This window comes from Bos indicus x Bos taurus, chromosome 21 (assembly GCF_003369695.1).
Source record: "Bos indicus x Bos taurus breed Angus x Brahman F1 hybrid chromosome 21, Bos_hybrid_MaternalHap_v2.0, whole genome shotgun sequence".
Taxonomy (NCBI): Eukaryota; Metazoa; Chordata; class Mammalia; order Artiodactyla; family Bovidae; genus Bos; species Bos indicus x Bos taurus.
Genome location: NC_040096.1, coordinates 30,021,277 through 30,035,090, shown reverse-complemented (window position 1 = coordinate 30,035,090; position 13,814 = coordinate 30,021,277). Strand labels below are relative to the sequence as shown.

General features: G+C 42.7%; 1 protein-coding gene across 2 annotated transcripts in view; it reads right to left on the bottom strand.

Annotated features, from left to right (window-relative positions):
• Nucleotides 1-13,814, bottom strand: part of OTUD7A (OTU deubiquitinase 7A) — a 403,690-nt gene that overhangs the window by 253,243 nt on the left and 136,633 nt on the right. The gene's annotated exons all lie outside the window — the stretch shown is intronic.

Sequence of the window (13,814 nt, the reverse complement as noted above, 5' to 3'; positions counted from 1 at the left end):
AGGAAACAAACCTTGCAGATGACTCCTGCGACCTGGGGGCTATTAGTCACTGTCTAACTAATTGTTGTGCTAAGTCCTTCCATTCACCCCATGGCTTCAAACATCCTCTCTCTACTGATGACTCTATGCTTTGTAATTCTGCTGCTGCTAAGTCACTTCAGTCGTGTCCGACTCTTTGCGACCCCATAGACGGCAGCCCACCAGGCTCCCCCATCCCTGGGATTCTCCAGGCAAGAACACTGGAGTGGGTTGCCATTTCCTTCTCCAATGCATGAAAGTGAAAAGTGAAAGTGAAGTCGCTCAGTCATGTCCGACTCTTAGTGACCCTATGTCCGACTCTTAGTGACCCTATGGACTGCAGCCTACCAGGCTCCTCCTCCCATGGGATTCTCCAGGCAAGAGTACTGGAGTGGGGTGCCATTGCCATTCTAGCACACACCTAACCCCTGAGCTAGGAACTGGGTTGTTTGGGGGGTTTTTTTGGCTCTACCTCTCTCAACTTACAAACTCTTCAGTGCCCAGGGCTCTGTCATGGGCTCCTTTCTCTTCTCTGTCTATACCCTCCCCCTCAGTAATCGATTCTGCATCAGGCTTGGGAACTACTGTTTCTGCAATGGTGTTTTCCAAAGCCTGGCTAACACCTGTCCACTTTATTCCTGGATGATGCCTGCATTATTCTGGACTCTCAGAATTCAATAGAAATATTGTCCCTGCCTCCTGAATTACACTCTTGAATTGAACAATAGTGCCTAATATAAAAGAGGTCCTTGAAAAAGTCAACACACAATTTGATAAAGAGGTAGGAAAAAATGTAATAATTAAAAAAAAAAATCTTTAACAGTTTAACTCGGGAAAAAAGGAAGGAAAAAAGAAAGGAAAGGTAGATGCAGCTTTGTTACATCAAATGGAAAACGCAAAAACTGAAAACAGAATGTTGCCCCATGTCAGCAGGAACCTTCATCAACAATCATATTTGAGAAGCACAAGAAAAAAAACAAAACATGGGACAAAGAACTATAATCAGTATTTTGTAATAACCTATAAGGGACAATAATATGTATTATTGTATTATATAATATGTATATATATGTATTACTATATATTATATTATATATTTATGAATTACTGTGCTATGCACCCGAAACTTACACAACACTGTAAATCAACTATACTCTAACAAAAATTTAAAGATAAAACATTAAAAAATAAAAGCACTGAAAGGCTTTAGAAATCTAAAGCAAATAAATATAGATTTTCATTAGCTGATAGCAGCTCTTCTATGTGCTTGAAAAGACTTGAAACTTTTTCATTTGGATATGAATTTTTTTATTGCATAGATTTATAATCATGAAGACTTGGTTTAAAATTGTAGTGGTTTTGAGACTCCCTTTCTACTCCAAACTGTTACATGTAATTCCCTTACTTACATGTTCTTAAACTCTTAAACCATGATTTTGCTTCCAAAAAAAGAGGCAAGAACTGAACCCAGCTCTCTTTCTAAAACACACATTCCCCATGAATGTACCCTCAAGGACACAGCTCACGCAGGACCACAGTCAGCGGGACACTGCAATGGCGGTCCCAATCGCTGCATTAAGTCACTGTCCCCACCAGCCATGAGCACATTGTGGAGTCAGTTTGAACTCTGGAGGTGGGGCAGCACTGGAAGGACTCCCTGGGTCAACAGTTTGCAACAGGAGAATGATTCTCATTGCATGATGGGACCCAGGTTCTGGGAAGAGCTACCTGAAACTAAGGTAGAAAATGGCAACAATAATAGAAAAATACATTCAGCCTACCTCACTGTGTTGTATCAAGAAACAAAAGTCTTCACTTTACAATCACGCATCAAGCCTATGATCAGAATGGCGAGGCCAGTGGAGGTGGAGACAGGAGCGTGTGGGACAGGCCACCCAGAGCAGCCTGCAGGGGTACTGGGTGGGTCCCAGGGCTCACTCACCTGGAAGAGATTCTCTTCCCCATTAGGTCCCAAATCCATCACCCTCTCATCACCAGAACAATACCCTGGCCCTCCTAGACTTCCCACCTGGAAGCCCATACTCTGTGGTTCATCCCTCTGCCTCACCCCCATGTCCCAGTGTCTGGCACAGAGCAGCTGAGATGATCCCCACTTCTCCTTTCTATTTCCAGCCCCATTCTATTCCCCACAGAGGAACTTTACTGATGTTTGAAACCAGAGCATGTTTTGCCCTGACCTCAAATTCTAAGGTGGCCTTTTCCTACATATGGAATCAAAATAGAAGCTCCTTTCCATGTCCCAGGAGCAGAAGACTTCTGGCCCCCACCTTACCCCTCCAAGTTTTCCCTTACACTTTTTCCTTCCATCATTTCACTCCTGTCCCTCTTAGTGTCTCCCCTCAGATCCTCTACACATTCTTCCTCCTTTGTCAGCAACTTTTCCTGCATTGATTCACACACATTCTCACATCCTATGTCACTTGCTAAGAGGCTTCCACTGGTTAATGTACCTATTAAGTCCCATCTGTATTTTCTCATAGAACTCACTTTTTTTCTTAACTGTGCTTCACGTTAATTGCAGTAGATACATGTGCATGTGTTAGTATCTTTATCCTTCATTGTACTGGAAGCTCCAGGGAGGGGTGGGCCATGTCTGTTAACCTTCACTGGAAACCAGCGTCTGGCACACAGATACCTAGAGAGTGTCAAATAAGGACACCTATATAGTTTATTGGGTAAATAGGTAATTGAAATTCATAACTGTGACGCCCATAGGTTAGCAAAACAGCATGGACTCTCGGGCCTGGCTTGTGTCCTAACACAAACACTGAGTGTCATGAGAAGGAAGAGGTAACAGCAAGGAAGTTCAATGCCCAGGACGTGCCGGCAACTGGCCACAGTCACCATTGTTCTCGTTACTGTAGAAGCTTGAATTTAGACTAGCCGGGAAGGTGTCAAGTGCTCAGAGCAAAGAGCTGAAGACAAGGCTTGCTGAGTGTGGCCTTTCCATGTTTTTTCTTTTAAAGTTAAAATGACATAGCAGATCTGACACCTGGTATACCTTCAAGGGCATTCCATACAGTGCCTGGAGAAAAAAATAATATAACTAAAATGGGGTCTTATTTTCATTCTCTACTTTCAGACTTTAATCCCCTGCCTCCTGGACCTTAATCCCATCTCACTCGCATTCCTGTCAGGAACCAGCTCCCATGCCTCGCCCAGGATCACAGCACCCTGCTGTCCAGCACAGCTCACCGCCTCCCTGGACCGCAAGGCCTCCTCCAAAGCTCTGTCCCAGTTCCAGCCTTCCTCCATCATCTGATCTCTCGACCTTGTTGCCTACACCTGCCCCACCACTTTCCTCTTCGTGTGCACAAGGCCCTCCGCCCTTTGCTTTCTACCCTCATTTCTCCCATTGAGTCTCATATTTTCCCTTCTCTCTCCCATGATACTGATGATCCCTATCATGGAGTGAATGTTTGTATCTCCCTAAATTCATATGTTGATGTCCTAATGTGCATCGTGATGACATTAGGAGGTGGGGCCTTTAGAAGGCAATTATGACCTTCATGACCTATGAGTGTCCTTATAAGGAGAGGCATGCGGGAGATGATCTCTTTCTGCCTCATGAGGACACAGCAAGAAGGTGACCGTCAGCAAATCAGGAAGAGAGCCCTCACTGGAACCCAACCATGCTGGTCCCTAATCTCGGACTTTCAGTCTCCAGACTGTATGAAATACATTTCTACTGGTTAAGTCCCCCTGTTTGTCGTAGTTTGTTATAGCAGCCTAACAGAGATTATTTCTTGTACTTCAAATTCTTGTCTCTGTCATGGTATTTTACTCTTCTTTTCTCCTCCAGGTCCCCATCTTCCACTTTTAGTGCTGGTTCTCTGTCTTCTCTCATTATCCTGCTGTGGACTTCTGTCAATGCTTTGCTTGTGAGAGTCCATCTGTCCATTTCCCACGCTCCAAATAGCCTCTATGTATCTGATTATGAAATGTCTACATTCCAGCAAGCCTACCAAGGCTAACTCAGTCCGTTCTTCAGTTGTGTGCTGGGGGATTTTATTTCCTGAAGATCACAATGCAGTAATCACATGGGATGACATGGGGTCAAGTGTGTTTCCTGCAAAGGGGCAGCACAGTGGGCTCGGAGGAGGTGACCTGAGTTAAATCCCAACACTGTCATTTCTGATCTACATGACTCTGGGCAGGACACGTAGGCTTTCTACACCTTGGTATCCTCATCTCCCACATGGGATTGCACTCAAGGGGTTGCTGTCATCACACAGAGTGAGATTCAAAGGGTCTGTGGGGAGGATAATGATGAAAGAAAGTGCAGAAAGGTCCATGGACAGTTCAAGCTCAGTGCAAGTTGATGCCTTCTGCACTGGAGCAGAATATAGCAGTTTCTTGGTCAAGTCACGGTGATGTCAAAGGTAAAAATTTTTAAATATATAAATATAAAACATAATGAGGACTGGCTCCAAGATCCGCTTTTCTTCCTAACTGGTGAGGTTATCTCTTTAAGGGTTTCAGTAACTGGGTGGCACAGGACTACTGGGATCAAATGTCTGTGGCATAGTTTGACTGAGCTGTGGTATTCAAGCCCCAGAAATTGATTTATCAATTTAAATACTGTTACTATTTGATGTGGTAGCCAAATGCAGTTGGATCGTGTCCATTTTTATTCTTCTCTAAGCAAAATTCCCCCCTTTACATCCTATAGAGGCGTTCCATAATCAGAAGTTGGGAGATGTATTTTGATTTTGCATTTTAAAGAAGTAAGATAAGCACACAGATATTTATAGCAGCTTATTCATAACTGCCAAAACTTAGAAGCAACCAAGATGTCTATGTTCTACAGAGGTGATTGGCTAAATAAACAATGGTGCATCCAGACAAGGGAAAATTATTAAGTGCAAAAAAGAAATGAGGTATAAAGGTACAAAAACACAGGGATGAACCTTAAATGTATCTTACTGTGTGAAGGAGGCCAATCTGAAAAGTCTACATCTTGTATAATTTCAACTGTGTGAATTTCTAGAAGAGACAAACTACCCAGACAATGAAAAGATCCATGGTTTCCAGGGGTTAGGAGGCAAGAAGGGACAAAGAGGTGGAGCACAGAGGATTTTAGGGCAATGAAACTATTCTGTATGACACTCTATACATGTACATGTACAGGTCAGGGGCTCTACATGTCATCTTACATTTCCCCAAAACCACCGGATGGACACCACCAACAATGAACCCTCATGCGAACTATGTATGTACTGGGGGTGACTAGGTGTCAGTGTAGGTTCATTAATTGTAACAAATACACTGCTCTAGTGGGGGATGTTGATAATGGGGTCCCTATGCATGTGTGGGGCATGCGGGTATATAGAAAATGTCTTAAATTTGCTGTGACTGCCCTAAAAATAAAGTCTATTTAAAAAGATTAAGATAGGAAATTATTCCCAATAAAAAAGTACATGTCAATACATCATCACATAGAGTAACCCTTCTCAAACATGCTCTATTCCTTCTGGGAGCAGAAGAAGGAGAGCCCAGGGCAGGCCAAATTCTCTTCTCCTAACTTTCTGGAATTTCTTCTTCGACATTAAAATTATATATATATATTAAAAAAAAAAAAAAAAAAACCAGACTCAGCATTGCCTCAGCCCCTCCTTCACTCCACGGCCCTGTGTTTTTACATTCACTTGCTTTCCACGTAGCTCAGTTGGTAAAGAATCTGCCTGCAATGTGGGAGACCTGGATTCAATTCCTGGGTCGGGAAGTTCCCCTGGAGAAGGAAATGGCAACCCACTCCAGTATCCTTGGCTGGAGAACCCTATGGACAGAGGAGCCTGGCAGGCTACAGTTCATGGGATCCAAGAGTCGGACATGACTTAGAGCTATCTTTCTTTTTCTTCTTTCTTTTCTCAACCACTCAGACACACTGAACACCTGGATTCAATGGAATTTTTTAAACAGCAGAAACGCCACAAGAAGCTCCCGATGGCTCTGACCTGTGGGCTTGATATTTACTCTGGGCTAGAGGTAACTGTGATGAAATGAGACTCAGAGAGAGAGGTCCAGTCCTGCCCAAGGGGTGGCAAGATAGCTTATCCTGTGTCCGAGTTCAACTTGCTTTGCCTTATGCTGGTTTCACCCTTAGATCAAAGGGAGGATAAATTCAGTGGTGAAACTTCAGCTTAGTAAACTAACCAAAACACACAGTTCACGGTAGAAAGCTGTTCGTGACATATGGCTAAAAGAGCCAAAAAGTGAATCTTGCAGTGTGCGCCCATTACCTGGAAAATCACTCTAGGAAGTTCTGTGGCACATCCAACAGGCATGCCGTTGACATGCTGACTTTATAAAGATGACCTCATGTAACTTTATATATATATATATATATATATATATATATATATATATACATACATACATACTGCCTCATGTAACTACATAACATATTATGGGGAAATGCTGTACTAATAAAGCTAGATGTGGTCCAATGGTTGTATTCTGCCTTCCCTTCCACCACTTCTAAGCATTTCTTCCAGTGCCTTTTCCCATAGAATACTTGTTTCTGGGGTCACATCCCATTTTCTTGGCTATATTTTCCTTTGGGTATCAGTCTGTGTGTTCTGCTGTGGTTGTAAAAATCTCACCCAAATGGCAGCCCAGAATCCTCCCCTTGACCATGAGCAGGATCACTAACTCCTCTGCATTCAGCAGCCAAAACCAAGAAGTGTCACTTGCTTGGTGTCTCAGCATGCCATGGTGGGCTCTGGCATCCGAGTTTCAATCCTGACTCAGGATCCTGATGGCTGAGTAAATGTGGCCAAGTGGGTGATTTATTGGAGCCCTGCCTTCTTCTTGAGGGTTCAGTCCCTGGGTTGGGAAGATCCTCTGGAGGAGGACATGGCAACCCACTCCAATATACTTGCCTGGAGAATCCCATGGACTGAGAAGCCTGGCAAGCCACAGTCCATAGGGTAGCAACAGTCGGATATGACTGAAGTGACAGAGCATTTGTCATGCTTTTTTTATATCTCATCTCGTTTCACTGCTGAGGGTGAAATATTGTGATATTGTGGTACATCCCAAGGGTTCAGCACAGAGTCCAGGGCAGAGTGGATAGATCTTGATGATGGTGATGACAATATCTGCTGGTATTCCCTCCCCTGAGCCCAGCACATTCCAGCTCTTTGTGACCCCCACCCACATCCCCAGACTCAGTCAACATGGGCTACTCATCCTCTGAGTCCCAAAAAACAGGATCTTGCTTTTTCTCGAAGTTCCTCCCACCTTCTGCCTCCTTTTGCACAGCTTTCATGTTCTGCTCCACTGCATGGCTCATTCCTATTGGCCCTTCAGAATTCATCTTAAATACTGTTTCCTCCAGGAAGCCTTCCTGGGCTGCACTGACCAGATCAGGGCAGCTCCTTGCTCACTGTTCTGAGTGTGACCTTGACTAACAGGGAGCAGAGGTCACATCTGTTTGATTCACTGCTGTCTGTCCAGGGCATGCTGAATGGTCAACTACTGTCTGTTGAATGATTTAAGAGTCATAGCTGGAACTGTCACCTTGGGAATCAACTGTAGATGGATGCTGTCTGGGTCCTCTCAGAAAAAGAACTCAGAACTCAAAGCTCAGCATCTGAAAGACAAGGAGGACTCAGGAAGAGACACGCACAGGCCCTCCAGACCCAGCCATCCAGAGGAGGATAGAAAGCCAGGGATATGGAGACAGGACAGCACGGAAACACTGATCATGCCTCCCAGGGGACGATGACATCATAAAAACGCTGCTTCAAAACAAATGCAAAACTGGAATACAATGTCAACCAGAATTCCAATGTTGTATTTTGGGGGAACTGAATGCAATTATTTTGAAGTATAAAGTATGAACTGATAGGAATAGTAGTAACATGAATAAACACAGCAAACATTTTTTATATTTATGGCTGAAGTGGCAGTGGGTGAGGGTATAGAAAAATATCAAGAACTGGACACAACTTGATAATCACAGACATCAGGTGCTGAATCTATGGGGATTCAGTATACTACTGTTCTGTATACACTTATAGAGGTTTAGTATTTTCCACAAAAAAATGAGGCACTCTCTTAAGCACTTTACATCTATTTTTAAAAGCAGACAAGAAAACCAAAGAACAGAATAATAGGGAGGGTTTGCTTTACCATAAAGGTGTGCTAGTCAATACATTATGATACCAATGTACACCCAACTGGCCTGTAGCTCTCAGGGAAAAGAATAGTTTACTTAGTAAATGAATCTGACAGAAAACAAACTTATACCCTACCCCACCTATACACAGAAGTAAATTCCTGGTAAATTAAAGACATAAATGTAAGACATGTAACTGTAAACATACCACAAGAAAATGTATTCAAATATTAAATAGCTGTATGACTCTCACATAAGCAAGACCTTTTTAAACAATGGAAGATACTCAGTAATTACAAAGAAAATAATAAAAAATACTTAACAGGATAATATTTCAAAATATGACAAAACAAACAACACAAAAATAGTTGTAACACATATTTCAGTAAAGTGCTAACCTCCCTTTAAATAAAGTCTTAAGATAAAGGCAAATGACTCAACAGAAACTCAGGCAAAAGACATGAAGAGGCAATTTATAGGAAAAAAATCCAGAAAGCCAAGAATGCATAAAAAAGATGCTCACTCTGAGCAGTAATCGTGAACAAACAATGCAAATTTCCAAAACCATATCATTTTCAGACAGACTGGCGAAGAAGCTGGTGATGACACCCAGACACAAAGGGATTGAGGGAACTCTTTATGCTTTTGCATTTTTCGTACGAATGTAAATTTCTAAGCCCTTTTGGGAAAGTCATTTGAAAATAGCAATTCAAGTTCAAAATAAAGAGCTTGTTGACTCAGTGATCCCATTTTGGGAAATATATCTTATAGAAATAAAAACTAGTAGTATATTAGAAACTGTTCAATGACACTTAATAAAGACTTCTGAAGTGGCAGAAAATGAGAAAATCAGAATGCTTCTCAACAGAGAATAGCTGGATAAGCTGGATGGATTCATATGTTTAGAAAAGATAAATCAGACTTGATTTGTTGATCTGGAAGGACACCCATGACACACAGTTTGCTGAGGAAAGGAAGTATCACAGTAATATGGATGGCACGGAACCATTGACATCTCGTTGTAGAAACAAGTGCAAAAGGCTCTTCTATATTTATAAATAGGTGCACAGGTGTAGCTAGTAATTTATACACAATATTTATTAGCGAAGGGAAGTATAAATTGGGGGGCATCAATAACATTTTAAAAATTCTTTTCATTGCTTCACTGGCTGGAGAAGTGAGGAATGTGGTTGAATACAGACCTAATCAGAGAGGAGGGGAAGGTTTACCAGGGTTGCTCTAGGTCCCTGGACCACCCCAACAGCCGACCACAACTTCAGAGGGTCCTATGGGGTTGCACAGAGTCGGACACGACTGAAGCTACTTAGCAGCAGCAGAGGCATCCTGATAGAGCAACACAGGGAGCCCTATTTCCTGGGCAACTCAGGCGGATTATCTGCTCACCAGGAGGACAGCAACTGCTTTCCTGGGAGGAAAGGGCCAGAGCCGGGCCACTGTTGAGGGCCTTGATGGTGGTGTGCACGAGCACTGTCAGTGACATATCTTTGCAGTGTGCTGCTCATTGTGAGTTTTGAAATCCAGCCCAACAGAAAGCATAACCCCAGTAAGATGGTGCTTCCTGAGACAGGACGCAGAGGCTGAGTGCTGCCTGCCTATGGCATGTGATCCCCACAGTTGGACCGTGGTCCAGAGAGGCACAGACGTGATGCGTGGGTGTCAGGGCAGGCCTGACACCTGCATCCTTTAGCCTTTGTGCTCGGACAGGCTGGGGGCGGAAAAGCCAAGAAGCCATCCTGGCTTTAACACTATTCGAATTGCTCCTCCAATGAGGATTTTAAACTTCCATTTACACCTCCCAGGCTCACTGAAATCACTCCCACACTCATGCCAGGCTTCTACAAATGCCACATTGTGATCAGATGCTAAATGCAGTGGTCCTCAGAGAGGCTGAGGACCGCTTGGGAGGGGTGCTCACCCCTGGGTGGGGGCTTCAGAAAGACCAGGGACTGGTACAACATTCATTCCTGAGGAACAGCCCGGCTTCTCAAAGCGAAACTTGTGTGTGCGGGATCTACAAATATCAGAGGCATTTTTATGCCACTCACCTGGAACCAGTTGTCTTTGGAAGCCACTGAAGGCCCTCATCATGCTCATGAATGTGTGAAGCCAATGAACTGACAAACACTTGGTTTCTATCAAAAGGCAAATTCGAGGCCCATGTCTCAGTCACACACTTCAAATACTGGATCCAGTTTCCCACAAAACAACTGCATTTTCATACTTTCATCCTGCCTCTTCCTCAAAAAGTAAACACCCCCTACCCCTCAAACAAAAAACACACAAAAAATAAAACTTAAAGTAAATGGAGTATCTTAAAAGTGTTCACAGGTCATTGTAAAGCCCAGAAGGAAGGTAACAGCGTTGGCTAACTTGAGACTTTGAGTAGTTAAGTATGCACACTGTTGTTTCCATGGTAACATTAAAATAAGAGACATAAGTGCATGTAACTTTCAAATAATTACAAGATAAAAAATGAAATTCTCACATTTCTTCACCAGTAGCTTCTGAGTGTCTACCCTGGGTCAGGCTCTGTTTCAGGGCCTTGATATGTTCCTAAACAAAAGGGCAGAGACGCCCCAGGGGCTTCTTTTCTAACAGAGGCAGAGACACAACACAGGGCACCATAACTGGTGCACTGTACAGGGTGACAGAGGGAGCTGACTCCTACGAGAACAGGACAGGGTCAAGAGCAGGTGGAGGGCGAGGGGTGGCCAGGGCAGACCTCACGGAAAAAACGTTTGGAACAAGGGCGTGGAAGAGGTATGCCATGTGCATGGCAGGGTGAGAATGTCCAGCCCTGGGGGAGGAGGGTGGGGCTCTGTACTGTCAGAGGACCTGCAGGTGGTCACATGTCTCAAGTACACGGAGCAAGGGCAGTTGGGCAGCACCGAGGCCCGCAGGCACAAGGCCATGATGTTCCCCTAAGCACCATGGACAGCGCTCACTCTACACAGGCACCAAGCAGGCTTTGTAGGGAGGGGAAACTAGCTGACATGCTAAGAGGCTCACTCTGGCTGCTGCTTAGTGAGCAGATGGCCGGGGGAGGGCGGGGAGTGGGAGGAAGGACAGAAGCAGGGAGATGAGTCAGGAGGCCACCGCCTCACCCAGAGGAAGAAGGAGATGGTCTGGGCGGGACAGCAGCAGTGGGGGTGGTGAGAAGGGGTTGAATTCTTGATATATTTTGAAAAATCGATTTGAAAAAGAATCCAAAAGAAGGCAATAAACAAGGCAGGGGGCGAGAGGAGCAGATGTAAAACAAGTAAAGAAGCACAAGATGAGATGAGTAGATTTAAACCTAAATGTGTCACTAATTAAATTAAATGTAAAGACACCAGATGCTTCAGTTAAAAGCAATAAATTGGCAGACTGAATACAAAATTCAACAATATACTATTTATAAAAGCTTTCCTACGTGTAAAGATACAGAAAAGATGAAATTTTAAAGGTAATGTAAGAAATACACTATGCAAATTATAATCACCAGAAAACTGGTGTAGCTCTGTTAATATGAGAGGTAGAAGCATTTACTAGTGATAAAGACAATTACTTCCTAGTGATCAGATCAAATATCAGTGGAGACATTAAAAATTTGAATGTATTTTTGACAAACTTCACCTATTTGACATATAGAATTACACTTTCAAGAGCTGCAGAATACAAATGTTTTTAGTATGCACGGGACATTAACAAAATATTTCTTATATTTTGGGACGTAAAGAGTATCACAAGAAATTTCAAATGATGAACTTAAAATGTTCTCTAAAGAAACAAGTCAGACAGATAACTAGCAAATCCCCATATAGTTAAAAAATTTAACCCATACAAATAACCATAGGATTTGCTCCAAAATAATATAGGAGGCTGAAGTAGCAGTAGGCAAGAAAAAACAAGTTTGGACATGACTGGATAGTCATTAAAGATGGGTACATGGGGATTCATTATATTATTCTGTGTACATTTATATATATTTTATATTTTCATAGTTACATGTTCAAAAATGTAAATAAAGTCAATAGGAAAAATCACCTGAGCTATCAGGTTTCCCCTATGAAAAAGAAGATGAAATAAATAACTCAAGAGTGAAAGAAAAATCAACACTGAAATAATAAAAGATTCTGAACTAAATTAATTGAAATATTTCCTATCAAAACTTGTGGGATGTAATAAAAGCAATAGTTAGAGGGAGTTTTATTGTTTTCAGTGCATAATGAGAAAATAAAAAGGACCAAAAATTTATGAGCCAAGCAGCCATTTCAAAGGGGGAGAAAAAATTAGCAAAATAAACACAAAGGAATTAGAAGGAAGATCATAATAAAACACATAGATGGTAGATAGGATCAACAAAATCAACAATTAGTTTCATGAAAAGAATATTATTGATTAACTTATACTATGCAAAAACATCTATTTCTGCTTTATTGACTATGCCAAAGCCTTTGTGTGGATCACAATCAACTGTGGAGAATTCTGAAAGAGATGGGAATACCAGACCACCTGACCTGCCTCTTGAGAAATCTGTATGCAGGTCAGGAAGCAACAGTTAGAACTGGACATGGAACAACAGACTGGTTCCAAATAGGAAAAGGAGTTCGTCAAGGCTGTATATTGTCACCCTGTTTATTTAACTTATATGCAGAGTACATCATGAGAAATGCTGGACTGGAAGAAGCACAAGCTGGAATCAAGATTGCCGGGAGAAATATCAATAACCTCAGATACGCAGATGACACCACTCTTATGGCAGAAAGTGAAGAGAAACTCAAAAGCCTCTTCATGAAATTGAAAGTGGAGAGTGAAAAAGTTGGCTTAAAGCTCAACATTCAGAAAACGAAGATCATGGCATCCAGTCCCATCACTTCATGGGAAATAAATGGGGAAACAGTAGAAACAGTGTCAGACTTTATTTTTTGGGGCTTCAAAATCACTGCAGATTGTGACTGCAGCCATGAAATTAAAAGACGCTTACTCCTTGGAAGGAAAGTTATGACCAACCTAGATAGCATATTCAAAAGCAGAGACATTACTTTGCCAACAAAAGTCCGTCTAGTCAAGGCTATGGTTTTTCCTGTGGTCATGTATGGATGTGAGAGTTGGACTGTGAAGAAGGCTGAGTGCCGAAGAACTGATGCTTTTGAACTGTGGTGTTGGAGAAGACTCTTGAGAGTCCCTTGGAGATCCAACCAGTACATCCTGAAGGAGATCAGCTCTGGGATTTCTTTGGAGGGAATGATGCTGAAGCTGAAACTCCAGTACTTTGGCCACCTCATGCAAAGAGTTGACTCATTGGAAACGACTCTGATGCTGGGAGGGATTGGGGGCAGGAGGAGAAGGGGACAACAGAGGATGAGATGGCTGGATGGCATCACTGACTCGATGGACGTGAGTCTGAGTGAACTCCAGGAGTTGGTGATGGACAGGGAGGCCTGGCATGCTGCGATTCACGGGGTTGCAAAGCGTCGGACACGACTGAGCGACTGAACTGAACTGATAGACAAATTGGACAAATTCAAAAAAACAAAAATAAAATTACAAAAATTGACTTATTTTTAAAAATATTTATTTTTACTTATTTGGCTGCACAGGGTCTTGGTTGTGGCATGCAAACTCTTAGTTGCAGCATGTGGTATCT